We start from the raw sequence: 15,471 nt of genomic DNA, 5'->3' as shown, positions 1-15,471 counted from the left end.
ACTAAGACACTCCCTCCCCAAGGCTTTATCAGCCTGCTTTCTTAAAGAACCCAGGACTGCAAGCCCAGGGACGGCCCCACCCACAATGGGTTGGGTCCCCCATTGTAGGAAAATGCCCTACAGGCTTGCCTACACCCCAATCTTAAGGAGGCATTTTCTCAATTGAGGTTGCCTCCTCTCCAAATACTCTAGCTTGTGTCAAGTTGACACGAAACTTGCCAGCACACAGATCCATACAAATTGGACATTGTGCAGAGAGTGGGAAGTCTTGGAGTACTCAGTCCTACAGGGGATGTCTCCATCAATCCTGCCCTGTTTTAGTCGGGGTTTCTAAAACTGCAATGAAACACCATGACCAAAGGGCAACTTGGGAAAGAAAGGGTTTATTCAGCTTACACTTCCGGATCATAATTTATCATTGGAAGAAGTCAGGACAGAAATTCGAGCAGGACAGGAACCTGGAGGCAGGAGCTGACGCAGAAGCCATGGAGGAGCACTGCTCACTGACTTGTTTCCAGTGTTTTGCCCAGCCTGAGTTTTTTCTATAACCTAGTAGTACCAGTCCAGGGATGGCACCATCCACAGTGGGCTGGGCCCTCCCCCACTGGTTGGTAATTGAGAAAACGCCTGACAGCTGGATCTCATGGAGGCATTTCTCAACTGAAGCTCCTTCCTCTCTGAGGACTCTAACTTAAGTCAAGTTGGCATCCAAAAAAACAAAACAAAACAAAACAGCCAGTACATCTCCTCAAGTTGGAGGGATTTGCCAGGAAGTGGTGGCCCACACCTTTAATCCCAGCACTTGGGAGGCAGAGGGGGGCAGATTTCTGAGTTCGAGGCCAGCCTGATTTACAGAGTGAGTTCCAGAACAGCCAGGGCTACACAGAGAAACCCTGTCACAAAACAAAACAAAACAAAACAAAACAAAAAAAGATGGAGGGATCTTTGAGGAAGGGGAGGTGAAAGAGACTATAATGGCCAGAGGTGATGAATGACTCCAAGGAGATGGCCTCTTCCTGAGACAACAGGATGGATGCACATGAGAACTCAGTCTTGTGGCAGCAGGCACAAGACCTTCACGGGTTCAAACCACACAAAATCCCAGCGGAGAGAAGGGGACATGGACACAAGGTTCTGCCCCCTACCAGGAAGCTATCTGATTCCTGCTGAGCTTTCTTCAGCATGTCAACCTCTCTAGAGCAGGCTCCGAGCTCAGGAGGAGTTAGTTAGCCCATACAAAATGGACTCCATGTTCCTCTGTGTGCTTTTTTTGTTGTTGTTTTCATGGTTTCTGTCTTTTCGGGTTTGGTTTTGTTTTCTTAGTATTTTTGGTTGTTTTTTGTTTTGTTTTGTTTTTGTTTTGTTTTTTGAGGAAGGGAGAAGAAAGGAACATGAGTTGGGCGGGGAGGATCTGGAAGGCCTTGGCGTGGGAAGCCATTAGAGACCCTCGCTTCGGCTGATATGGCAAAGGTCCTGAGTAAAACAAAGGAGAGCCTCTCCGGTAATTGTGGTGGAAGGAAGTCCTGAGATAACTGCGGTAGACTCCAGCCTGTGCAAACACCAGATATCTCCACGGAGGACCCTTATCTCTTTCCGCTGAAACTGCTAAGATTGCCCTTCCTTCCTTTGTCCTTGCTTTGAGGCATGTCCCTCCCGAAAGCCTTAAAACCTGTGTACCCCAGAACATTAAACGAGACCTCGACAATTGAACCCCCTCTGCCTGGTCTCCGTTCTTCTCCCCCCCCCCCTTTGACCCGCAGGTAGTGCCCCTTCGGAACCCTGGAATAACTGGACCTGTCGGACGGGTTACAGTGGCGCCTGAACAGGGACCCGAAGTATGGTCAACTACCAGACGATGGAGCAGAAACCCCAGGAAGAGGATTCAAGGACCCCACAGACCGTATCGCTCGTGCGTTGCTGGAGGGGCAGGTGAGTGGCCAAACATTGTCGTCCGATTGTCATTGGGGAAAAAAAGAGGCTAAAGAGGCTTGATTCATAGGAGAAATCAAGCATTAATTCAGGGAGAGAGGAATAAGAGTTAAGAAAAAGGATTTAATTCAGTTTTTTTGTTTTGTCATGAGAAATGTCCTTGGTTAATTTTAAGTGGACCTGACATTCACCCGCTAACTTGAGATAAGGTTGGTAAAGAAATTAATAAGATTTTGAAAACAGGTACAAGTGAACCAATGTCTGATACATTCTTTAGTTACTGGGGGCTCATTTAGAGTGCGAACAAGGACCCTGCTGAATATTGCCTTCGCCCTTTGTCTTGGGCAGCTTCTGTGACCAAGCCTCGATTTCCCCTAAAAAGAACTCTCTAAAACCTTCCTGGGTCGTTATAGACAGGTCTGAGTCCCTGCCAACCGATCCTGTAACTTCTCTTTATCCTCTGCTCCCAAGGGACCCATCCCCTGCTGATATGCCATTAAGTTAAGAGACCTCCCCCCTCCCCAGGGAGAAAGCCAACTTGGAGGAGAAAAGCTGCAGAGAGCAAGTAGCCCTCTTAAAGGAGCTACAAGGGACAAATGGTCACTCTAACTTCAAGATTTATTTCAAAGTCAAATGCCTAGAAAAAGCCAGAGCCAAAACAAGCCCCTCCACGTGGTCTGCCATCCTATATACCCAGCGATAGGCATGCAGCGCGGCTCCTCTCAGCCAGGACCCTCAGACCTTAACTGGGTCCAGGCAATCACTAGAGATCGTCCTATACTCAGCCTTAAAATAAGTGGTAAAAGCTTTGAGGGCATCTTAGACTCAGGTGCCGATTCTACTGTGATCTTGCAATGTGCTTGGCCCACTGCTTGGCCTTTGCAAGCCTCTCTGACCGAAGGTAGCCGTCTTAAAGACGGGCAACTTCCTCCATCCCCTGACCAACCTAAGACACGGGGCCTTGAGGATGACAAGGTAACCCTACGACGGGTAAGGCGGAGGGAAAGAGAGGATGATCCTAAGACAAGAGACGGCTACACATTTTCGGTCTGGCCCCCTTGCCCAGTATTTCCCCCAAACTTTTCCACTTCTAATATAAGGAAAGGGAGGACCTTGGGGGAGGGGTGAGAATACGATCAGAATATATTGTATGCCAATTTAAAAATGTTTCAAATGTAATAAAAAAAAAAAAAAAAAAAGAAGAAGAAGAAGCCAGAAATTCAGCCATGGGAGGCTCATCCACGGAGAAAGCTCAGCTGAGGAGAACTCTAACTGACTGCCTCCGCTCCTCTGCTTGGTGACATCCTCAGCAGCTCCTGCTGCTTGGCCTTGCACTTGGAGGCCTTGCTGAGGGGCCACTGCTCGCTCCTGGTCAGGAACTCCGGGTGCTTGCCTCAGCACGTTTCCAGGTTTGCTGGATGTTTATAAGCCCTGACTGGACAGCCTGAGCGCCAGGCTGGATGTGTCGCTGTCTGTCACCTGTCCCCGCTCTCTAGCTGTCTGTCCCTTCTCTCCTCACTGTTTCTGTATTACTTTTAGCTTGTTATATATGTAACAAACTCACTCAGATCCCACAGTGCAGCTACTGTAGGCCATTCTCTGGACCGTGCAGCGCAAGACGAAATGAGCTGGAAAAGGATGGATGTCTGTGGAAGTAGGAAGCTTTCCCACTCCAGAAGCCTCTGCTGTCACTCCCCACAGTGTCCTGCATAGCCCAAGTGCTGGTGGCTTCCTCTCTCCCCACTTTCTCAAAAACTAGTCAACACGAGGCTCTCAGCCCTGGCCACACCGTCCTCATCTTACGAGAAGCCTAACGACTCAGCAGAGTCCCTTAAACATAACAGTAGAGTGGGAAGACCAGCCCCCTCCGTGCCAGGGCTGCCCTTCCAGTTTCAGGTTTTTGTCCTTCAACTCACAAATCATTTTACCTGCACGCGGAAAGCTCACGAGTCCTCGAGCTGCCATGGCTTGGGTTTGCTGATCTTCTTTTCATCTTTCTGAATGCAGAGTTGAGGGCCTTGAGCTGAGGAACATGCTGAAACCTCATCTCCAGATTTTTTTTCTTGGCTGCCCTGAATAAAATCCAAGACCTTATATATACTCAGCGAGCACCTGCTGCCCAGTTACTGCCAACACAGCCCAGCCCTGGATCTCCAGATGTTGACAGCTTGCAGCTGACACTCAGGATTTACTCCAGATCTCCCAAGGAACAGGAAACACATGGTCTCTGAAAAGAAAATGCGATTGTGCAGCCCTGATATGTGTTACCTAAGAAGAGACCTCCCCCAAAGGAAGAGTTTCTCAGGAAATGAATTAAGGTTGTCACTTAGAGACCAAGAGATAATGCAGAGGGTGTGGATGGCCCACCCTGCCAGAACACAGCCCCCTAGTTCTTTATTAAGCGCCATGACAAAGGTGACTAGACTCCTCCATTGGGAATCTTCTTTTGCTGTTCCGAATGTCTCTTCGTCCCTCAGGCTGACCACACAACAGGCAAAAGGAAGAGCATGCTTTGGCTGTACTCTGCTAGGCCCACTGGACAATCCAGCTTGGCTGGGCCCAATCCTGTGCCAGAGCTGTGGTAAACATCAGGCCCCTGTGTCTGGATCCTGAGCTCAGGGTGAGTCCCAATCCTCACAGGTCAGCCCTGCAAAGCGGTGGCTTTCAGACTGGCTTCCTGTTCCACCAGTGCACCCACCCCCTACTCCTAACCTCTCAGCTCCTTCCTGCTGCGCTGCTGGAGGGGTTTCTTGTCACCTCCCTGCAGCCCCTCCATAGCCTCTGGCAGAGGGTTCGGCTCAGGACCCACGCTGACCTGGGGCATTCTGAACAGGAAACACTCACCTCAACACTCTCTGCACCCTGAGGTCTGACTCTTGAGTTGAGTGCCTGAGGGTTGAGCTGAGTCAGGCCAACAGGTCAGGAACAGACAAGAACCTGGCTGTCTACACAGGAAGCAGATGCTTGTTGGGACTCAGAAAGGCAATAGAAGCAATGGAGGGCGCAGGTATGACCATCAAACATGGAACTCCCAAAGAACACAAGTCAGGTCTCAATCAGGTACCTGTGAGCCTGAGTCCACGGGGCATCATTCAGGATAGCCCAAGGGCAGAGGCAACTTGGGTGTCCATCAACAGACAGCGAACAAATACAAGATGCGTACACATGACGTATGACTCAGCCTCGAAGGGGAAGGCGGTTACGATACATTCTGCAGCTGGAATGAAGCCTGAAGGGGAAGGGGCTTCACTCCATCTCTAGGGAAGTCTACAGACATTGGAAAGAGGCCTCAGCCCGGAAGATGATGGGACCAGGTACACAAGGCGTTAGCTGAGGAAACACTAAAGGTCCATCTGCACGTGGTCGCTGTCTCCAGATGGTCAGAACCCCTTGGCAGCCGTGCCCTGGGCTGTGTTGGGTTGAACAAACATGACCGATGAGCCCCCAGTTTGACCTGCAGCTCAAAGATCTAAGGGAAGGATAACCCGCTGCCACCTGTCAGCTTGGTTTCATGGAGCTGACGACTTTAGCTGGCACCATGCACCATGAAGAAACAAGGAAAAAATGATTTTTTCTTTCCTGAGAAAATCCTGAGAGTTTTTTTTCTACAGATGTGAAACATATACTCAAATAAAAGGCCTCACTGTGGGATGTGGGATGGGGATGTGGTGGGGGTGGGGGTAACAGTGGGAAAAAAACAGCTTCTTTTTAAAATGTTTGTTTTGAGACGATAGGATTTCTCTGTGTAGCTGTGGCTGTCCTGTAGGTCGCTTTGCAGGCCAGGCTGGTCTCAAACTCAGAGATCTGCCTGCCTCTGCCTCCAAGTGCTAGGGTTGAAAGTGTGCCATAGCTGTCTGGAAAGCAAGCAAGCAAACAAACAAACAAACAAACCTTCTGTCTGTGGTGGCTGAGAGCAAAGTTTATCATCTTTCACTGCAGGAGGCAGAGGTCTGAGTGCTTCACCCGGCTGAAGTCAAGGTGTCAGGGGTCAGTGCCTGGGACACTGGAAAGTCCCCTTTCTATCCTCTGGGCTTCCTTCCATCTGTAAGTTCCTCCTTGGACACTCTTGTCTCTCCCAGAAGGACCCCCATGACCTCAGGGAGGTATCCCGGCCTCGGCCTCAGGGCCTTACTCACAGGGCTTGCCCGACACACGAGGCCTCCGGGTGAGGAGCTTGGAATGGGCATTGCTCTGTGTGTGACCTCTGATCACTAACCCACAGCACAACTCCGGGAAGAATGACCCTGGAGTTTGTGTGTCTCCAAGCCACAGGAATATAAGGCTTATTCTAAACAGAAACCCAGGAGGGGGCCTTCAGCTGGGGTCTTCTGAGGGCCCCACAGCAGGTGACCAAATCAGCTGCTCCTAGAAGGGACATCAGATGTTGCATCAGCTGCCACCACAGATACTGTGACAGGGTCTCCAGGTCTCTCTGCTTGCAATCTGCCCTTGCTTGGCCCCTGCTGTGCATCCTTCACTCTGGGCCTCAGACCTGCCCCTCTGAACCCGCCATCGTCTCCTTCAAAGCCCACCACACCGCGGAGGATCAAAGCGTGGATCTATGTTATCCGGTGGGAGCAGCGGCCGTCATCCTCTGTGCTGTGAATCCAGAGAGGACTTTTCCTGCATTTTGTCTCCTTTTAGATGGTGTATCCATGCAGTCTAGCCTGCCTTGAGCCAGTTCTTGGGGCTCTTTCCCCAGCATCTCTAGGGCTGGGATTACAGCACGTGCCACCGGCTCCTTATGACCATTCTGTCATCGGCAACCCTCACCTGCTGGCTTGCCCTGAGGAACCTGAGGGTTGCCTGTCTCTTGAAACCATATGTCCCATCGATCCTCACTCAGAGTCAGCTATGGGGAAGACTGCTGAAGACCCTGGTGACCTTCCTCTGAGGCTGTTCAGCCTGCTGCACAGACCGTTTACTAAAGGGCCTTGTCCCCTGTCCCCGCTTTTTCTCCTGCTTCAGGCTGCTCTGAGAAGGAAAGGGTCAGGCTCACCTCTGTGGCCCTGCAGTGGCAGCAGGGACATATGGAATGATGGCGGCCATTGCATGCCAGGCAGCACCTGAGGGGGCACTCCTCTGTTGCTGGATGGAGAGCAACATGGAGGAGACCTCAGTGTGAGGAGCCACAGAGACTGATAGCAGTATCAGGCTAACAAAAATTCCATACAGTCTCTCTCTCTCTCTCTCTCTCTCTCTCTCTCTCTCTCTATATATATATATATATATATATATAATATATGTATGTGTGTGCGTATGTATGTATATGTACATATATGTATATACATATATGTATATACATATATATATATATATATATATATACACTTTCTTAAAAATTTTATTTTACATGTATGTTGCCTGTGTTTATACACATAAACATTTACTTGGTAGAAATTTTTTGTTGTCGTCAACAGATTATATTGAAATAAATTTGAGTGTACTTGGCCATTTCTCAGGGGATGGGGATGACAAACACATATTTACAAAGCCATAGTAAGGGATAGCAAGATGTTGTGGGGAATGGATAACATTTGCAGTGTGGACAGACTCGTGACTGCTGAGCACTCTTACAGGATTTCAGAGTCAAAATGACCTAGAGGCAAAAATGTCTACAGCCCTCCAGGTGGTGGTGGCACACGTCTTTCATCCCAGCACTTGGGAGGCAGAGGAAGGTGGATCTCTGTGAATTCAAGGCCAACCTGGTGTAAAGAGCGAGTTCCAGGATAGCCAGGGCTACACAGAGAAACCTTGTCTTGGAAGAAAACAAAACAAAACAAAAAACCAAACCAAAAATATTATCTGTAGCCCAGGACCCCCAGCTGTTTAAACAGGTGCTGTGGTGGCCACTCCAGGCTGATTCAGACTGTTCGCACTCAGTGCAGGGAGGGCGGACAGCACATGCCTTGGGTAGTCTCTGAGGTTTTCTCTGTGTGCTGAAAATATCATTTAAAAAATCAACACTTTGGTAGACCCTGGGGAAGGTCTATTTTGTTTGTGGTATTGTGTGTGCACAATGTCTGACCCACTCCCTCAGTCTCTCAGCTGGACACCTTTTCCTTAAGTTCTCACATATAGAGAAGGCAGAAGTAAGATTTCCATTATAGCCAGACTTAGTGACTCATAATTAAATTCCCAGGAGGCCTAGACAATTTTTGAGGCTAGCCTCGGCTACTGTAAGCTCGGAGCTCCAGAAAGCAAAACCAACAGAAAGAGAAACTGCATGTATTTCAGTGGCCCCTTGTGTCTCTCAGACATTCACCTCACAAACCTGACATTAGAAGAGAACCTTTGCCAGGTGGGGTGGCTGTAATCCCAACATTTGGAGGTGGTGGCAGGAGGATCCAGAGTTCAAGATCATCCTTGGCTAGAACGGTCATCGAGGCCAGCATGGGCCATATGAGACTCACTCAAAAACAAACCACAACCAAAAACATCATTTTGAGAGGATTTCCAAGGCACAGGAAGGCCATTAACAATAAAACACAGGCATCTTCCTGGTCTTCCTTGGCTGTTGGCATCTGACCATGTGTGACTTAGTATTCCCTCTCTGTATCTCTCTGCTTCCTGAGTCATTTGAAAGGAGGTTTGAGACTTGTGGTCCCAATGATTCTTCAGTAGAGATGAAGTCACTGTCCTAGCACTTGTGACACAGCCCACAGCACAAAGACATAACCATGTCTGCTGTGCTCTGTCCAACAGTACAGGGTGTCCTAGCATCCTGCACAGAGCCAGAATCAGACCCATGACCACAATGCATGTAACTGTCCTGTCTCTGTAGTCTCCTCAGTCTTGGGAAATGGTGAAAAGAGTTGCTGAGGGCTGTGAACACAAGAGCACACCCAAGATAGGAGGGGTGTGAACACAAGCACACCCAAGCCATGAGGGGTCTAAATACAACTGCACACACAGCTAGGCAGGCTGCTGTCAGGCCTGCATCTCCAGGTGCCTCTGCTGCACCTTGGAAGGGTTTAGCACCAGAGTCCAGGAAAGCTTGGAGGCAGAGCCTGTGCTGCCCTCACCTGTGCTGCCTGTTCAGGAAGCTGAACTGGGAGAGATCCACGAGCCAGTCTGAGGTGATGACCAAGGTCAGCCGAGGGAGACGTGAGCCAAGGGGGACTGGGGATCATGTCTGACGGAAGAGGCAAACCATGTTGCCATCACTTTTCTAGAATTCTGCCATCCGATTCCTGTAATTGGGCAATTTACCCACTCTGTAAACGACTCCGTTCTCCTGCTGGAGTGGCTTCATGTGGTTTAAATTAAGGTACAACTGGGCCACTTCCCAGTTAATCCCATTAACGCAGATAGCTCCTGTGAATAACCAACTTCCCAAGAGTTCCTTAAGCCACAGGGAGGTGTTGAGTTACAGGATCACAGAGTCTGGAAAAGGAAATCGCTTTGATGGCTTTTAGAATTTCAAACTAATTACTCGAACTTGAAATGACTGGTTTTGGCATTCATTCAAACCGTGTTTCCTGTACACACAGGTCCTAGGAAGTAAAAATGAGTCAGTCTTTGTCCCTGGAAGTCAGGTGTGATGAGCGGGAGGGCGTGAGGAGACTTCTGTTCCCAGCAGCACAACAGGTTGGACACCCTGGAAATCCCTCGTAGATCTTAATGCTGGGGCCCCAGTTGGTGGAACTCTTTGGCAAGGATAAGGTGTAGCCTTATCGTAGGAAGTGTGTCACTAAAGGTAGGATTTAAGGTTTCAGAAAAACTGGCTCCAATCTCAGTGTCTTTCTGCCTGGTGCTTATGTATCCAAACCTAAGCCCTCTGCTACTTCTCCAACCACACACCTGCCTGTTTGCTGCTATACTCCCCACTGCCTTGGTCAGGGACTCGCCCTCCAGAGCTGCAAGCCTGAATAAACTTTCTTCACTAAATTGCCTTGATCATGGTGTCTCTTCACAGCAAAAGAAAACTAAGACACTGGCCTTGAACTCATCCTCCTGCGTCAGCCTCCTGAGTGTTGGGAGTACAGATGTGAACCTTTAGGTGTAGCTTGAAAATGTTTTTTAAGTGCACTGTTAAGATGGTCTGAGGTTCAGAGAAGGTCACAGAGGCTGAGAGCTGGGTGAGCACTGAAGCCCTTAATGCGAACAGGCTAAAACCACACAGACCCACCCAGATGAGTTCAAAGTGGAGACAGCTTTAAAAGCTACTGGCAAGAGCCAAGCAAGATCACACTGAACGGTGACCCGATGCACTGGTGATTCCGCCGAGCACAGCACAAGCTGAGAGTCAGTGGAAGGGCACAGCATGGAGGCTCTGCCGGCCTCTGCCCTGAGCGGGTGAGATATGTACTTACTGCATTCCCATGTAAGCTTAAAGAGTAAGTTGGACTTCATCAAACAGTGTGTGTATGTGCGTGTGTGTATGTTTGTGTGTGCAGTTCATTCTCTAGAGTAGCACAAAGTATCTCAGTTACTACTCTACCGCTGTGATCACACACTGCGATCAAGGCAACTTGTAAAAGGAAGAACTTCATTGGGTGCTGGCTCACCGTTTCAGAGTGTGAGTCCGTGACCATCATGGCGGGGAGCATGGCAGCAGGCAGACACACGCGGGAGCGGAACAGTAGCCGGGAGTTTACATCCCATCCACCAGCTGCAGGCAGGCAGACTGTGCCCTGCATGGGCTTGACACCTAAAGTGACACACCTCCTCCTACAAAGCCACACCTCCTAATCCTTCCTGAACAGTCCACCAACCGGGACCCAGACATTCAAGTCTGTCAGGTTCTGGGAGCTGTTGTCATTCAAACCACCACACGAGGTACATGAGGTAAGTGACAACCTGCCAGCAAATGAAAGCAGAGTGCGCACTGACCCCAGCAACACAGCTTAAGGTTGGGGTGGGAGTGAAGAGGAGTCGTCATTTTCCCCGGTCTGAGAAAGCAGTGTTGAGCGTTCCTTTGTTCGACTGTTCACCGGTCTTCACTCTGCTGAGGTAGGAGGCTGGGTCCCTCGCTACTGGGCTTTCTCTTAGCTTTTGAAACCACTGGCAGGCACTGGAGAAGGTGAGGCAGCTCGTGGTGACAGCACGAGCGGCACCAGCACCTGTGACCACACCTGTTGCTTATGGCAAACAGCTTCCTTTCAGCCCTATTCGCTGGCTATAAAAAGGGGGGAGGGGCTGAGTGAAGTGAGGACCTGCGTCTGGTTCCCAGCACCCATGTCACGTGGCTCAAGACCACCTAGACACAACTGAATAAATGAGTGTTTTGCTTACACATGTGTATGTGCGCCACACTCATGCCTGGTGCCCGCGGAGACCAGAGGGGTAAGAAGGGCATCCTGTCCTCTGGAACTGTGGTTACAGATGGCTATAGCTGCCATGCAGCTGCTAAACTCTAGTTACAGTGGACCCGATGCACACTTCTGGGCTCTGTGGGTGCTAGGTATACACACTGTGATGACATATATACATGCATACACATTCATGCAGGCAAGACACTCATGTGTTTAAAATAAAAAATGAGCAGATCTTTAATAAAACAATAAAACCCGGGGCTGGAGAGATGGCTCAGTGGTTAAGAGTACCGACTGCTCTTTCCAGGGGTCCTGAGTTCAATTCCCAGCAACCACATGGTGGCTCACAACCATTTGTAGAGGGGTCTGTCTGATATCTTCTGGTGTGTCTGAAGACAGCTATGTACTCATATACACAAAATAAATCTTTTTAAAAAATTTAAAATAATTAAATAAAACCAAGGCTTCTGTACAGCAAAGGAAGTGAAAACACAACACTCAGAATGGGAGACAAGATATTTATCTGACGGAGGATTGATATCCAGAATATACATAAAGGATTTAATAAATTAAGCATAAACAAAACCCCCAATAATCCAATCAATCAGAGGAACTGAATACAGTTCTGTGAGAGCAAGCAGAAACGGCCAATGAATATATACTCCATCTCACCCGACCAGAAAAGCTATCAAGAAATAAAGACATTCGGGTGTGGTGGCACATGCCTTTAATCCCAGCACTTGGGAGGCAGAGATAGGTGGATCTCTGTGATTAGAAGCCAGCCTGGTGTGCAGAGATCTGCCTGCCTTGTCTTAAATCCCTCCCCCTAAAAAAGAAAAGAAATAAAAACAGCAGATGCTGGTGAGGAGGAGAGGGCTGTGTGAAGACACCTCATACTCTGTTGACGGGAGTACAAATTAATGTGGCCATATGGAAATCTGTGTCAGCTTCTCAATAAACTAGGCATAGAATCTTTCCCCAACCCACTAGACCACTCCTGATATCCCCCCAAAGGAATCCAAGCCAACGCACACCAGAGGCACGAACACACCCACACACACACTGGTAGGTTATGGAGTTGGACTGGGTGCCCATCAGCGGACGGATACAGAAAGAGTCGTGAGCACAAGGGACGGTCGGATCTCCAGGCCTGCAGAATCAAATGGTATCACTGCCAGGAAATGGCAGACTCAGAGAGTGGGAAGGGGAGTGTCTGGGACATGAGGTCACCATCATGGAAGCTGGCGCATGGACGGCTTGCCCCCTGGCAGAGGGAGGGCTCCGGCTCAGTTCCCACTGCGGACGCTGGGAGCCGAGTCCACTGCAAGAGCAGCGTTTTCGACCTCTGCGGCATCTTCTCCACGCCTTTATGTTTCAATTGTGAGTGTGTCTGTGTAGGAGATTGGGAACTAAACTCGGGTCATCTGGAAGAACACTACCCGTGCATTCTTTAATGGCTGAGCCAACTCTTCAGCCACATGATAACGGTTTTTAAAAGGGTAAAATACTGACTCTGGCAGCATGTAGCAGAGACAATGCGACACACAGGTCCTTGTTTTTTCCATCAAACTGGGAGCAAGAGGGGTTGCCTGGAAATTACTTCCCATGGGTAGTCATGTGTGTGACTGGTTTCTTAAGTATATAACTCACTGTTAAAGCAGACAGTGCAAAGACCTGGAACTATGTTGAAAATCTTGTATGTGGACTGTGGAACAATTATTAATTTCGTGTCTCTCACCCACTAGATGTTTGTTTACCTTAAATTACAAAATTTAATCTCCATTGGAGAGCACACCCCAATTAATAGGAAAGGAGCAAGAATGGATCCAAGATGGGTGCTACAGTGCTAATAACTCATCCACCTGTCCGTCCGTCCATCCACCCACCCACCCATCCATCCACACTTTCAGCAGTCCTCCTGCATCAGCCTCCCGAGTCCTCGGGATCAAGGGTCAAGGTGTGTTTCACATGTCTATCTTTTATGTTTTAAGCATGGCTATCCATCAGGCCAAGGAGTTACTCCAAACACAGTGTCTGCTAGTCCAAGATAAACCCCACAGATGCCTAGTGTACCACCTGCTGCCCAGGGCCAACACTGATGCCGCGTGGGTGTGTCTCTGGATGGCTGTGCCTCAGAGGGCATCCTTCCTAGATACCCTGGAATCTGAGACATCTTTTATCTTCTTTTTTTATGCTCTACAGTCAGAGGCCTCTTACTTTTCCTTACAACCAGATGTTAAATGTATCAGAAACTAAATAATTATCAAGAAGCTTCTTATCCCAAATGAGCAATGTAGGAGGTATAAAATAACTTCTGGTCAGGCGTGGTGGCGCACACCTTTAATCCTAGCACTTGGGAGGCAAAGGCACACAGATCTCTGAGTGTGAGGTCAGCCTGGGCTACAGAGCAGGCTACAGGACAGCCAGGGCTACATAGAGAAACCCTGTCTTGAAAAAAACCAAACTCTTCTGAAAAAAAAAATTAGCATCTTTGCAAATGAGCAGTTATATTTTATACACAATTGTTTACATTTTATAAAGCTTTTATAAAAATGTTGTGTGATCAAAATCTAACCATATTTAAGAGATGCAGTAGCAGGTACCCGTCATGCCAAGGCAGGGGGTGTGGGTTTGAGGAAGTGCTTACTGGTCTACAAATCTCTGTACTTGTCTCAAAGTCAAAAAACAAAAACAAAACAAGGGCTACACAGAGAAACCCTGTCTTGAAAAAACCAAAAAACCAAACCAAACCAAACCAAACCCAAAAAAACCACCTTGATCTAAGCACATTAATGTCCCAAATAATCACTGCCAAATATTGCTTCCTGACAGCCTACACCATTTATATAGGAGACTTCTCTCCACACAAAGCAATTGCTTTCAAGCATGAATATAGAACTGGATTACAAAGTCCTCTTCCTCGTGTGTTTGCTTCAAGTGCTCTGGTCCCCCATGGAAGTAGATGCAGGAAGACCTGGCAATGTGAGTATAAATCTTTTCCTTAGCCAGGCAGTGGTGGCACACACCTTTAATCCCAGCACTTGGGAGGCAGAGGCAGGCGGATTTCTGAGTTCAAGGCTAGCCTGGTCTACAGAGTGAGTTCCAGGTCAGCCAGGGCTACACAGAGAAACCCTGTCTAGGGGAAAGAAAATCTTTTCCTTTCTTGTGTGTGGTTGTTGGATGGGTAACTGCATACTAGGTTAACTGCTACCAGAGCCACATCCCAGAGCACTGGGGAAAACCTTAAATTCTTTGTGTACCAGAGCTTCTAGCCAGGAACTCACAGTAGCTGCTATGCCACAGGACTGGTCATGGCTCCTAGCTTGATCAATTAACCTCAAATCAGCACCAAGGCTGACTGACCTTCAGGAACAAGGCAGTAAATGCTACAGAAGGAACCACGCCAGGGAGCCACAGGCGGGTGTGGCCTTGTGTGAATCAGGTCCCTCCCTTCACCTGAGACAGAAACCCCAAAGTAGGTGAGGTCCGTCAGTCCTTCCACAGGAGTCATGTAAGACCATTGGAAAACATATTTACGTTATGATTCATGCCTGTAGCAAAAGTAGTCATGAAGTAGCAATGTAAACAATTTTACTGTCAGGGGTGAGGGGGGGTCCCACAGCAGGAGGGTTGGGAATGCTGCACCGGAGTTTTGCTATCTGTTGCCTTCCTGGGGACCTCCTACACATTAAGGGGTTTAGATCCTACATGCCCTGTGCCTCAGGAAAGCAGGCAGAGTAGGTTTCAGATAGAAAAGCCCAGATCCCATCAACTCTCAAGCTACATGGCCACGGGAAATCCTGAACATTAAAAAATGGAGACAGTAAGTTAAGACAGGTACGCACAGCTCTACTCATGCAGAGGAGCCAATGTTCCGGCAGGCAGGACCCTGTGATGAGGCAGCATCCCTTCCTAGAACCTGGAGTATGAGCCCTCAAGTCCCCAAACCGCACCTATCCAATCTATCATTTCCTTTGTTTAATTTAAAACAGGTGGGGCTGGGGATAGCCCACATGGCTCACAGGCACTCCAAGGGACCCAGTGCCCTCTTTTGACTTCTGTGTGTAACAGGCACTCATGCAGTGCAGTCATCCATGCTGCCAAAACACCCATACACATGAACAACAAAAGCAAAAAACCAACACAATACCAACAGTATTGCATCATAGAGAATACTGTGGACCTATCTCAACTGTGTTCATGTCTCAGTACTGAATAGCTAGAAGGTGTTGCTTCATGAGACGTGTCCAGCCTCGGTATCGACCTGGGTTTTGGGGCTTTCCTG

This window comes from Apodemus sylvaticus, chromosome 18, assembly GCF_947179515.1.
Source record: "Apodemus sylvaticus chromosome 18, mApoSyl1.1, whole genome shotgun sequence".
In the NCBI taxonomy this organism is placed as follows: Eukaryota; Metazoa; Chordata; class Mammalia; order Rodentia; family Muridae; genus Apodemus; species Apodemus sylvaticus.
This window is presented reverse-complemented; position numbering follows the sequence as displayed.